This window comes from Gobius niger (genome assembly GCF_951799975.1).
Source record: "Gobius niger genome assembly, chromosome: 12".
Lineage (NCBI taxonomy): Eukaryota > Metazoa > Chordata > Actinopteri > Gobiiformes > Gobiidae > Gobius > Gobius niger.
This window is the reverse complement of record NC_136863.1, coordinates 9,548,411-9,559,718: the sequence shown is the minus strand read 5'-3', so window position 1 is coordinate 9,559,718 and position 11,308 is coordinate 9,548,411.

Below are 11,308 nucleotides of genomic sequence, written 5' to 3'. Positions count from 1 at the left end.
GTTTTCTTCCGCGTGGAAAACGTCACATCCGGTCAGCGTATCCTTAGTTCAAAATAAAGGCTAAAGTATACGGTTAAAGCCCAAAACGGATTTTTGCGTTTATACATCTCAGATTGAGACAAAGACCATCGTCATGAATGCGTAAGTTGTGCTAGTGTAAACTTTGAACTTTTCAGCTGCTTTCAGAGTCAGGGGCTGCACAATTCAGTCCTCAAAATATGCTAGTGCAAGACTGATGTGCCCTTCGAAATAAGACTCATGTGAAGATGTGAAGATTTTCATAATACACACTTCACTTCACTTTACTTGAACATGTTAAAGCACATTTTACAATTTATGTGTAATGAAGTACTTTATTATCTGCCTCATACATAATAATCCACAACCAATCATCTCCTCCACTCAGTCAGCTTGTCAGCATCAGAAACCCCACATCTTCACAGCGGGTGACCAGAGGAGCAGATCCAGGAGACTGTTTAGTCCTATTCAGGAAAAGTGCCTTTTAGTCAGAATGCCTTTTCTGTAACTGTGGTCAAAGGAAGGTCACTGGAACTCCATCCCAGCAAACATCAGAGAGCAGTCCACATACATACTGTTTAAAAAACATCTGAAGAACTGGTTCATTACACAACAATCATGCAGTCATTAACCCCTGTCTGTATACGTATCATATGATTCTCTTATTGTTTGCACTGTTTTGTATCTGTATTTAACCTGTATAGTGTAATGACTGTGTTCTACTTTGTATTTTATTGCACTGACATTGTCTCCGGGAGACCATTTACATCTGTCCAGGGACTACGGATGAAAAATAGCCTTTTTGCTAATTCCGGTGCGTTTACAGAAATGTTGATTTATGTACAGTGTCCCTGTCGAATAAATAAACAAATAAGAATAAATACATTACTATTATAGACAAAGAGACATTTAGAAGTAAGTACAGTTGTGCAGTTGAAGTAAGTGAAGTACAGGGAAAAAAACACCTCTTAAATTGTTTAACATGGTGCATTAAACTGCCATGTAAATATGTTTGTGGAGGTTCTCATTCGTCCAGGGAGTATCCATAGTAGAAAAGGTTAAATCATCAACTGGACTGGGTTTTGATAAAGTTGAGGACGTTTCACTTCTAGTCACAGAAGCTTCTCCAGTTTGGGTAATAGTGTGTTTTATGACCTAAGCACGAAGAAGAAGCCTCTGTGACTAGAAGTGAAACGTCCTCAACTTTATCAAAACCCAGTCCAGTTGATGATTTAGCCTAACCTAATCTAAATATAAATAAATAATAGTATGTATCTTATATTGTTACAACACAGCATTAGAGGTTCGTACATAATAATCAAAGGAAAGCATTTTTATTTTGATGTTCTGTGTATTTCAGGTGAATGAACTGCATCACAGTTACATCACAGTCAGGGCAGTCTACTGGAGTCATGAGAAGCTACGTAGTGGTGAGTTTAGAAACACATGTTATATGTGGTCAAGAGTCACCTCAAAGCTACTAATTCCTCTTACAATAAACCCTTCTTCTTGACACATGACATTTTATTTACAAGCGTGCAAGTTAAGTTATTAGCTCGCCAGTGTAGAAACTGCATCTGAATGGAAGAGGCCACTGTTGCAGCTGTTTGGCCTTCAAAGGCAAGTCTTTGAAGCTTTGATTTTGAGGTGCTTCTCCTATAACTTTGACTCGTCACCAAGATGATGTTTTACTCTCACGCTGCATTTCTGAGCTGCAGACCCTTCAGTGTTGGCCCTGGTGCCTGGGTGAAGACTGATGGCAGCTGGGCCCCCATGAGGTGCCTGCCTGAGTGGCTCTGTCTGTGCTGCATTTGAAGGTTCCTCCGGTGTCTGTGGAATGCAGCACTGGATGTGTGGAGAAAGGGCCCCTCCAAAGGGCAGGGCGGCGGGAGGCAGTGAACACACTGGGGAGCGAGGAGGGGGCTCACCTTTGACCTCTACTGTCAGGAAGATATGACTCAATCTCTCAGACCGCAGTAAACAGAAGCAGGAGACGCTGTGCATTTTTAGCATGAGAAGCAAAGCCCAGGGGGAGGGGCATGTCAGAGTGCACATAGTGGGCATTGGCAAGTTATTGAGAATAGTTTATTTGTAACATTTTAGCAGTCCTCAGCAGTAACGCTTTGCAGAGTCATGTGTCCGTTGGAGTGAGTGGGAGATTCATTCGTAACTATTTGTGTTCAGCATTCCCTGCCTCCATCACTAATTTTCACAAATTCAGAGCAATTTTAGTCAATTTAGCAAAACAACATTTTATATTTTGTGCCTCACAGATGACCAGACAAGTGAATGGATTTAATTCATTGGAAGGTTTTTGTGAAACCAGTGCCACAGAAAATTTGTACACAACAGAAAGTGTGTTTTACAGAAGAAGGATGTTTATAGAAGGCTACATTAAATAGCATAAACATCATAGAGTCAGAATAGTTTTTTTTTTTTTTTTTTCATCAGTGGAGCAACATTTACAAAGTCTATTTTTTTTTCTAGTGATAACACAATAAATAAAGCTAAACAAGATATAGTCAAATAAGCTAAACAGAATATACCAAATAAACGTGTCTCATGTGAATGGTGAATTCTGGTCTCACTCTTGACTGTGAGCCATCGCACATGTGGGTCAACAGCAGAGGGAGCCGTTGGTCACAGCAGGGTAAATGATATCATGGTAAAAGTTGGTCAAAATGAAAGTTTGATATTCCTGAAAGGCGCTCTATGTTACTGTATATGCCACCATTTCCAAAGTCCAGAGCGTTATAGCCCCGATGTTAATAATTAACGCTATTCAAAAGACTTTCGTGTTTTTTCTCGGATTTACATAATACAAAGAAAATATGTTTACAGAATATAATCTATTAGTGTATTTAACCCTCACTTGAAGTTAGCATTACTGTATATATAAAGCTGTAGTCAATTGTGGGCAGCAGAGAGAGGGAAGTGAGAGTTCAGCTTCCTGGCAACCTGGTGGATGATGCTGTTCCTCAATCAGTTGGACCATGTCACTGAGACTCAAGACTCCGCAGTTTTCTCCCTGAAGCAGAACTGGCTGTGAGGTGGGTGTGGTGTCTCCCTCAGGGGTCAAACGAGCCCTGTCCAGATCATTGTTGAGCCACAAAGCTTGATATCTAAAGAGCGTACAATGTGCTCTTTTTGGACAGGCGGCTTGTGTGGATTAGCCTGGTCTGGCTTGTATATCTCCTCTGTTTACTCTCCTCTCTTCTGTCATGCTGCTTGTATTTGTTGAGATCTAGAGCAGATCACATCCCCATAACTTTTCACCCAGTTTGAGAGGACAAGAAGATGCTGTTGCTGCTGATACAGTGTTTGCTGCCTACTTCCAAACAATCTTGGACCTATTACTCTGTGCTATTATCCCTGTCCATTCTATTTATATGACTTTTCGAGGCTAACCTTGTGGGAGATAGATTGTTAGGAATTGGTTACTGTCCTCAATCAGCTAACATGTTTTATCCGATTAAATCTTTGACTTCTTTGAATAGGCTTCTTAGCATCAAAACGGTGCCTCGTACTTATCATGGTAAGCTGCTGTGTGTTTGGGAGATTTTGATTTTCAGAAGGATTGTTGCACTGTCTCCCAGAACAACACTGCCCCTGGGTGGTCAGGATTTGCTGTGTTGAATGAAGTGCAGATGAGTGTGGCCTGGTAATGTTTGGAGAGTTCAACGGCTCAAAAGTCTGTTTAGGAGGCTGGTCTCTCACGCTTCAGCAGCGCTCCATGATAGTGGGGCTGAACAATTTTCTGAGAAATACCTAATTTTTATTATTTTACTGAATGGCTTTGCAATTTGCAGTATGTTCTTTGTGGACTTTTTAAGAATGACATATGACAGAATGCCTTTCAAAGCATCTTTTAGAGAGATAAACTAGCAGGAATTATGTTCAACAAATGCCAATGGAGACATATCAAGACTTTTTTTGTTTTTGTTTACCTAAAACAACTCAAAATCATGGATGTAGGCCAATGTTAAATATTAGCTAGAATCTTGATGTTAGGGATGCATTGAGAAAGTTAGTAATATAGGTTTGGACCCTAACTTTAAATTTCAACTAGCATCAATTGTGAGGTTTGAAAATGGGAAAAAATGCCTTAAACTATAACAACATAACACAAAACAGTTTACCCATTTCCTTCCAAGCCCAATATAAAAAGAGCTGTTTCTGCCACTGATTTGACTGTATAATTGATTGTTAAAAATGAACCACTCTGATAGTTGTCTATAGATTCAATTCTATTTATTGCATAGCTCTTTTCTCAGGAGCTATACCTAGTATTTTTGGTGCCCTACGACTTGAGGAAAGCTACAGGAAGAATGAAAAAAAAAAAAAAAAACATAAGCTGGAGTCATAAGCAAGCGTGAGGGGTGAGAGAGGGAAGCAGACGGAAAGGTGCCTCTAAGAGAATTCCTGCCCTGCCAGCGATAAGAGGCTCAGATGCAGTTTGGTGAACAGATAGTGTGGGAATGTGGCTGGGCCCAAGCTGAGTGCACTGCCCCTATCTCCACTGACTCATCGCCTCTTCACACGACTGCAGCAGAGGGGCCCAAGAATGCCCGGTGGATCTAGCATTTCTACAGGGAACATAAATGTGTATCCTCAATAGTGATCCCACACATAAGCTAAAACAAAAGTGGTAAAGAAATGATTGATAGTAGCGCTCATCGAGGAAAATGTCAAATTGTGATCACATCGCGAAGCAGCAACATTTGAGAGAGGAAGTTTTTTTCCACAGGAGTTGAGATTGTCTTCATCTGAACTGGGTTGATTAGATTTAGAATAAGAGACTTTTAAACAAGAGAGAGATGTCTGACGCCAGAGGTGAAATGTCTTCCACTCAATCAACCCAGTCCAGTTGACAATATTTCAAAATAACTACATTTTGAGAGAAGACTGTAAATTTGCTAAACATAGAAAAGAATCACGCATTTCAAAACCTGTTTGTAGAGATCTAAACTAGGTTACTAGGTTTGTCATGGCGACAACATATTCTGTTGTTTGCAGTGGTTATTATAATGCTAAATAAATTTTTCATTGAATTGCAAAGATTAAAATTATTTTGATTTGCATGTACATAGCTTTTGGGGCTATGATTTTGGCTAACAAAAGCAATTTTGCTGCTGAAATGAACTGTTTGTCGTCAGTCCTTCACAGACAGAAAAGGTAGTTAACATTGGCTTAAACAGACAATAAAACAAAGCTTATGAGTTAAAGTTAAAGTATAACTTGTATAGTTATAACAAAGAAATGTTCTGCTGATTTTGTGTAGAGTGCACAGGCTAAAATGCATTTTTTCTTTGGGAACATCTTGCATGTTGTGAGACACTTTAATTAAATTAATCCTCCTGAATTAGAAAGATTTTAGATGTCACGGCTTCTGAGGATGTTTGGAATATCTCAATTTAGTTGACAAGCAAAGATAATTCAATAAGTACTTCAAAGCCTAGCAAAGAGAAAGTGGGTTTGTAATTGTTCCATGTCTGCTTGAGCAGGCTGTGGGCAAGCGGAGACGCCAGGCTCCTCTCTATCACAGCGCCTGATGGAGCGATAGCAGCGGGGAGCAGCAGAGCGTGGACAGGAGGGTGGAGCTGAGACCAGCAGACAGTCTGCACAACAAGTCTGCACAAGAGAGGCAGTCAGCTGGAGACAGCACCACGATCAGTATACCTCAGTGAGCAGATGCTAACACTCAACACAGACTGGCAGGATAAATAAATAAATGTATGGATTTTATTATGAGATGTGTATATGTCACAAATTGTTATTTTCTGTTGTATTTTGCTCAAAATGAAACATAAAAAAGCTATTTTATCTCGTCAATAATTATTATAGTCAACAGAATACGGCTGAAAATGTAATGATACAATTTGAGAACTTGCATTTGAAAATCAATGTTTTTCCAAGTGGAACAATGTTTCTCTTGACATTTTGCTGTGAGACTGTAAAATGTTTCAATCTGCTTCTATTACATTCTCACATGGCCTTGTACATGAGCTGCTGGTCTGTTCTGAGGCTGGTGACACTCATAACCAAACCAGTTCTGGTTAGCTTTGAAATGATATTATATTTATATGATGCTAAATATGACAAATATAGAGAAAGGATGTTGAACAAAACAAAGGGAGAAAGTGTCTTACTAATGACATACAGTAGCTGAGCGTGAATAGCCAGACTTTTTTATATCATTTAAAGCAACTTACAACAGCATTGGTTAAGTGCTGAACATTATGTCCTCCATTTACCTCAGGAAGCAGACCACCTGAGATGGTGGAGATGCTCTTTGTAAAGACAGCAGTGGCAGAGGTGGCAGCTGTGGGTCTGTGGCTGAGGAGGTGGTTGGACTGGGGGTCTGGGAGAAAGAACATTCTGCAGCCACACTGTCTGCCTCTCCAGGCCCAGTGCCGCCGGCCCCCCCACAGTTATCAGCTGGCTCAGCAGCCACAAAGAACTAGCTAAACAAGGCCTTGTTTATCTTTGCAGACTGTATTCACTGCACATCCCAGTCACTGGTGGTGGCACCACTCGACAGATCGGCCGTCTGTCCAGAGAAAAGGTCAGCAGCCTGTGGTGGACATTAGAGGAGCCGAACAACGGCCGCAGTCTCACGACTACGACGGACTGACTCCTGTTGTCTAAGCAAAGCTCAATGCTTTTATTCACTCACTAAGTCTATAGCAAATAGATCTGTCTATCGTTTTATGCTCATAGCTCCTCACGTATTTAGCACTATGCACAGGGAAGGAGTGACCCTAATGTGCTTCTCTCAGACTCTTATCTGTGAGCCAGAGCCTGACTCGAGCTGCTGTAGACACCGCTATCAAACTGGGTCCTGTCTGTGTACAAGGAAATCACCCAATCTGCCCTCAGAGCAAAATATGTTGCAGACTTCCTGGCTCAGAGTTTGATAAAAGACGACATATGTGAAATCGCTAATTGTCGTATGGCGACAAGTCATACAACACTTGGGGCAAATAACTCAGTTGGGCTTAGTAAACAAATCCTGTGCTACTTAGTTTTACATAACAGACAGAACAAGAGAAAGAGAAAAGGGAGCAGTAGTTCAGCCATTTTGAATCCAGCCTGTTTCCCATTTGAGAGAAATAACCCCATAAGGCGGTGAAGGGTCCTGTAAATTTCCCCCCAAAATACTAGCTTCCTCCTTTAAGAGCCACAAACAAATTTGCTTATTTATTGTGAATGTACGGACTGAACCAGGGCTAAACTAGGACAGAACGAGGTCTTTCTTCAGGTTTAAGCTTGTTTAAACCATGACTAAACCACAACTTCACCAAATGGCACATGAGGCCCTGAAAGTTGAAACCATAGATTGCAGATGGACCAGACTGAAGGGTTCTGAGAAGGGGATACAGAAACAAGTCGACTGTGACGTTGCCCTGTGACTACTTTAGTGTCTAGTCAACAGGTCTGTCCTTATTTTTCAAACTATGATGATAAAATGAAAGCAGTTTCTCCCAAGGTGCAAGATTGGAACAGTGCATGAGATACTGAGTTTACAAGAGTGCCTTTTAAGGTGACTGTGGCTCAGATGGTAGAGCGGGTCGACTTTGATGGTTAAAATCCCGACTCCTGCCGGTGTAAACTGTTGTGTCCTTGGGCAGGACACTTCACACAAGTTGTATGAATGTGGTGTGTGAGTGAGTGATTTGTGGTGGTCAAAGGGTCTGACTGGCAGCTTCGCTTCTGCCAGTCTACCCCAGTTCAGCTGTGGCCACAAACGTCACTTACCACCACCAGCAGCTGTGGAGCGGATGAATAATGCATTTTAGAGTGCAATAAAAACATGCATTATTATTCGGATTATTATTAAGAAGGCAAATTTAGCCTCTGTGTCATGGGTTTGAGTCCTGACCCCCCGTTCATCAACCCTTTTCATCCTGTGCTTCTCTGTTGAATAAAGGCTAGCATCTGCAAGTAATCTGTTTATTAACAAAATTATAATAATAATCTAATTCAGTTTGATACAGGTTTTTTTTGTATGACAGCATAAACGTTGAGCAGGCGTCAACTTGACTTTGGTGTGCACAACCAACAGAAATGAGCAGTTGTGTTACCCCTAAGGGAAGAGAGACCAGAGTGTGGGGCCCTGACTGTCGGGGCATGGAGCTCTGATGGTGCAGGGTGCTGCTGATTGTGCTGCCCTGGTCCTTATCTGCTGCTTTACTGACGCCATTCTCTTCCTGTCTCAAAACTTCACTCCTCATTTTCTGGTCACTCCTACCCAGCCTGTTGTTTTTGCAGGTCTTTCAGCGAAGATTAGATAGAATTACCATGGCCAGAACAGCAGTTTGAAGGTGAACTAACAAAGAAAGTCTACAGCGATAATGATTGAGGAACATAGGGGAAAAAAATAGTTTGTTTCTAACTTTCTATCAACTAACCCTGTTTGTAAGGTTAACATTTAGTGAACATTTAGTGAACATTTAGTTCCTTTGTATTATGTTTGCCTCTCTTTCCGATTTGCAATTTCAATTTGCTTCTTTGGCAGACGAGAGTTCACAGAGGTCACGTCTCTCCTCCACAACCTGCTTCTAACTCTTCAATATTTGTGCACCATTAAATCATGACCAAGACAAATGCTAAACCTATAGTGCTTACATCATCATGGGAACGTTGGTATATGTTGCATAAATCCAGCCTAAAATGCAGGAGGTGTTTGTCTTTCTTCCCTTGCCCGACAAAATCAAAAACAGCCATCTAAAATACATAAACACAGAGAAAGCCCTGCTCTGCGCTGGCTGTTTTAGCGTCACTGCAGTCTTCCTCTGTCTGGCCTGTGGCTGCTGGGCGGCTCATTCTGATGGCGCCATGCTCTCCGCAGCTCTGCCGTAATCAGGAACAGTGAGGGGCAGTCTCTATCAGAGAGACTTTCTTTCCCTTTCCTTTGTTTTTCACAGATTTCCTTCCTCGTTTTCTTAGATATTCTGTCTCCACTGATGTAAGTCCAAGCATAGGGCTATTTAGAAAGTAAACAGATGAATGAAGGCTCAGAGACGCTAAGCCTGTCTGAGGTGCAACCACTTTACCACCATGCACTCGAGAATAATGGGGTAGTAAAGTGGGAGCTGATGTTGGTGTTGGATTGCGTTTTGCGTTGAATAATATAGTGTCTTTCTAAAATGTTCATTTTATTCCCAGGGTTATTACTACAGCCCACTCTGACACCACAGCTGCCCACTCTGACCATAGAAATCCTGAGAAGCAGTCATGCCTATCTTTGCCTGTGCTGCAACAAATGTATACACTCGGATTCTTGGAGATCTGTTAAATGTGTCATCGAACATCCTGGAACTGTGTTCTTTAGTGGCATCCAATAGTGGAGCCAATCCCTATAAAGTAGAGTAGAGTAGAGTGGTGTCACGGCTCTTCGATAACATTTTGGGTTGGTGGCACCATTTTTGTAATTTAGGACATAATTTAATCGTGCCACAAAATCATCCTAAAAACAGAGTTCATGGTCAATGCTTCAACAATTAACCTCCTTTAACATACAGTAATAAAAATCAATTGCGAATGTAGGCCTACATTATTATTTTAAGCGATTACTATCTGATCCAACAGCTCTCTACTAAAATGTATTTGTTTATTTATTAATTGGACTTTTATTAACCAGGAAAGTCCCACTGAGGTTTCAGAATCACTTTTCAGCAGCGCCCTAGTCCCAGAGGAGACATGTTTTTAGCTGTAGGGGAACCGGAAAGATCCCACCTGGCATGATAATCAAAGATGGGTGCTTTTTGCTGTGATGCGAAAGTGCTAACATCTGCGCCACAGTCAACATTCTGCTCAATGTGTGATAACACACCAGGATTAGGCTGCGTCTTGAGTGAAATTGAAGGTCTTTGACCACTGGAGCAGCCTTGGTCAATGACTGTGATGTCCATAATCAGTGGTGGAAGTGAGTGGTCTCACTCTGAGGCGGCGGCATGTCTGACCCCGCTGTGGCTCGGCACAGAGACTGGACCTGAGGTGGTTGGGTGTTGTGTCCTCATATCTGCGTGGCATTAACAGCAATGCCTCTGATGACATGCTCTTCCTGTGCCGGCCCTTCTGAGGTTTGTGGCTGAGCTTCTTGTGGCCCCTGGTCTTGAGGCACTCATCTATTTTGGGAGGTCACTTGGAGCCGGATACTTTGTCTCCCCAATGCGTCTGTCTGCTGATACTGCTATCAACCACAGCTTTTAAGCGGGAGTCAGTGCCGTTTACACAAGTGACGCCAGTGGGCAGTTATCAGGACCCTGACTCCAGATTAGGTCTTGTAATGAGCATCTTTGTACAGGGAAGTGAGGGACTGTTTTTGAATAACAACAACCAGAGCCGTTGAGAGATAGTTATAGAGTTCGACATCACCATGGAGTCCAACAGCCTGGTTTTTCATCATAATAGTTCGAATAAATCAGTTCCCAAACATTGATTGCTAGGACTTTAGTGGTGGATATGGAAGATCTCTACAGCAGTTTTCAAATTACACCTAAAACGTTTAGTCACCATTGATTCTATTTGTACAAGGCCGATCCCCGTGAAAGGGACAAAGTTGAATCAACTGAGTCCACGAGTGAGATTCCTTTTCTCACCAGTAAAACCCTCCACACCTCACCTGAACTCTCACGCTAACTCATCACTGATGAATGTCCAATCAGCCAAATAGCCCCAAGCCTCGCATACGATCTGGAGACGGTTCCCAGTGGGGCTGGGTGATATGGCAAATAAACAAATCACTTTTCCTCCTCATATTGTTTGATCTGTCAATATGATTTTATTATGCTGAACACTATTGAACACATTACTTTCCATTTGATTCCACAGACAAACAAACAAATTCCTTCAAACAATGAGCTGTTTCTGCCGCAGGATTGGCTGTAGACCTGTCAATTAAATAGTCGCCTACTGCTTCTTATATTGCTCCATGGCATTGAAGGATGAGTCTAATGCAGAGAACAAAAACTGTAACTAATAAGCCATTTAATTTTATAGTCTAACTGCACAATATCTGTCTAATTTGGTTCATTGTTTCATTTATTAACTCCCCACATTGTTTATGTATGCATTGGTCCTTTCTGGTACACTTGAACACAGTTTTGCTGTAAGGTTTGAAAGAACAGCTCTTGGGTTCTTTAGGTTAAAGCATGTTTCCCCACGACCAGCCTCTTCATAACTGTGTTTCATTCATCACTTGTTAAACAGTTTCAGTGTTGGGTGGGACTTTGTTATTGGGGCTGGACCTGTACTGTTTTCAGCCAATCAGCGCTGTTAACTACTG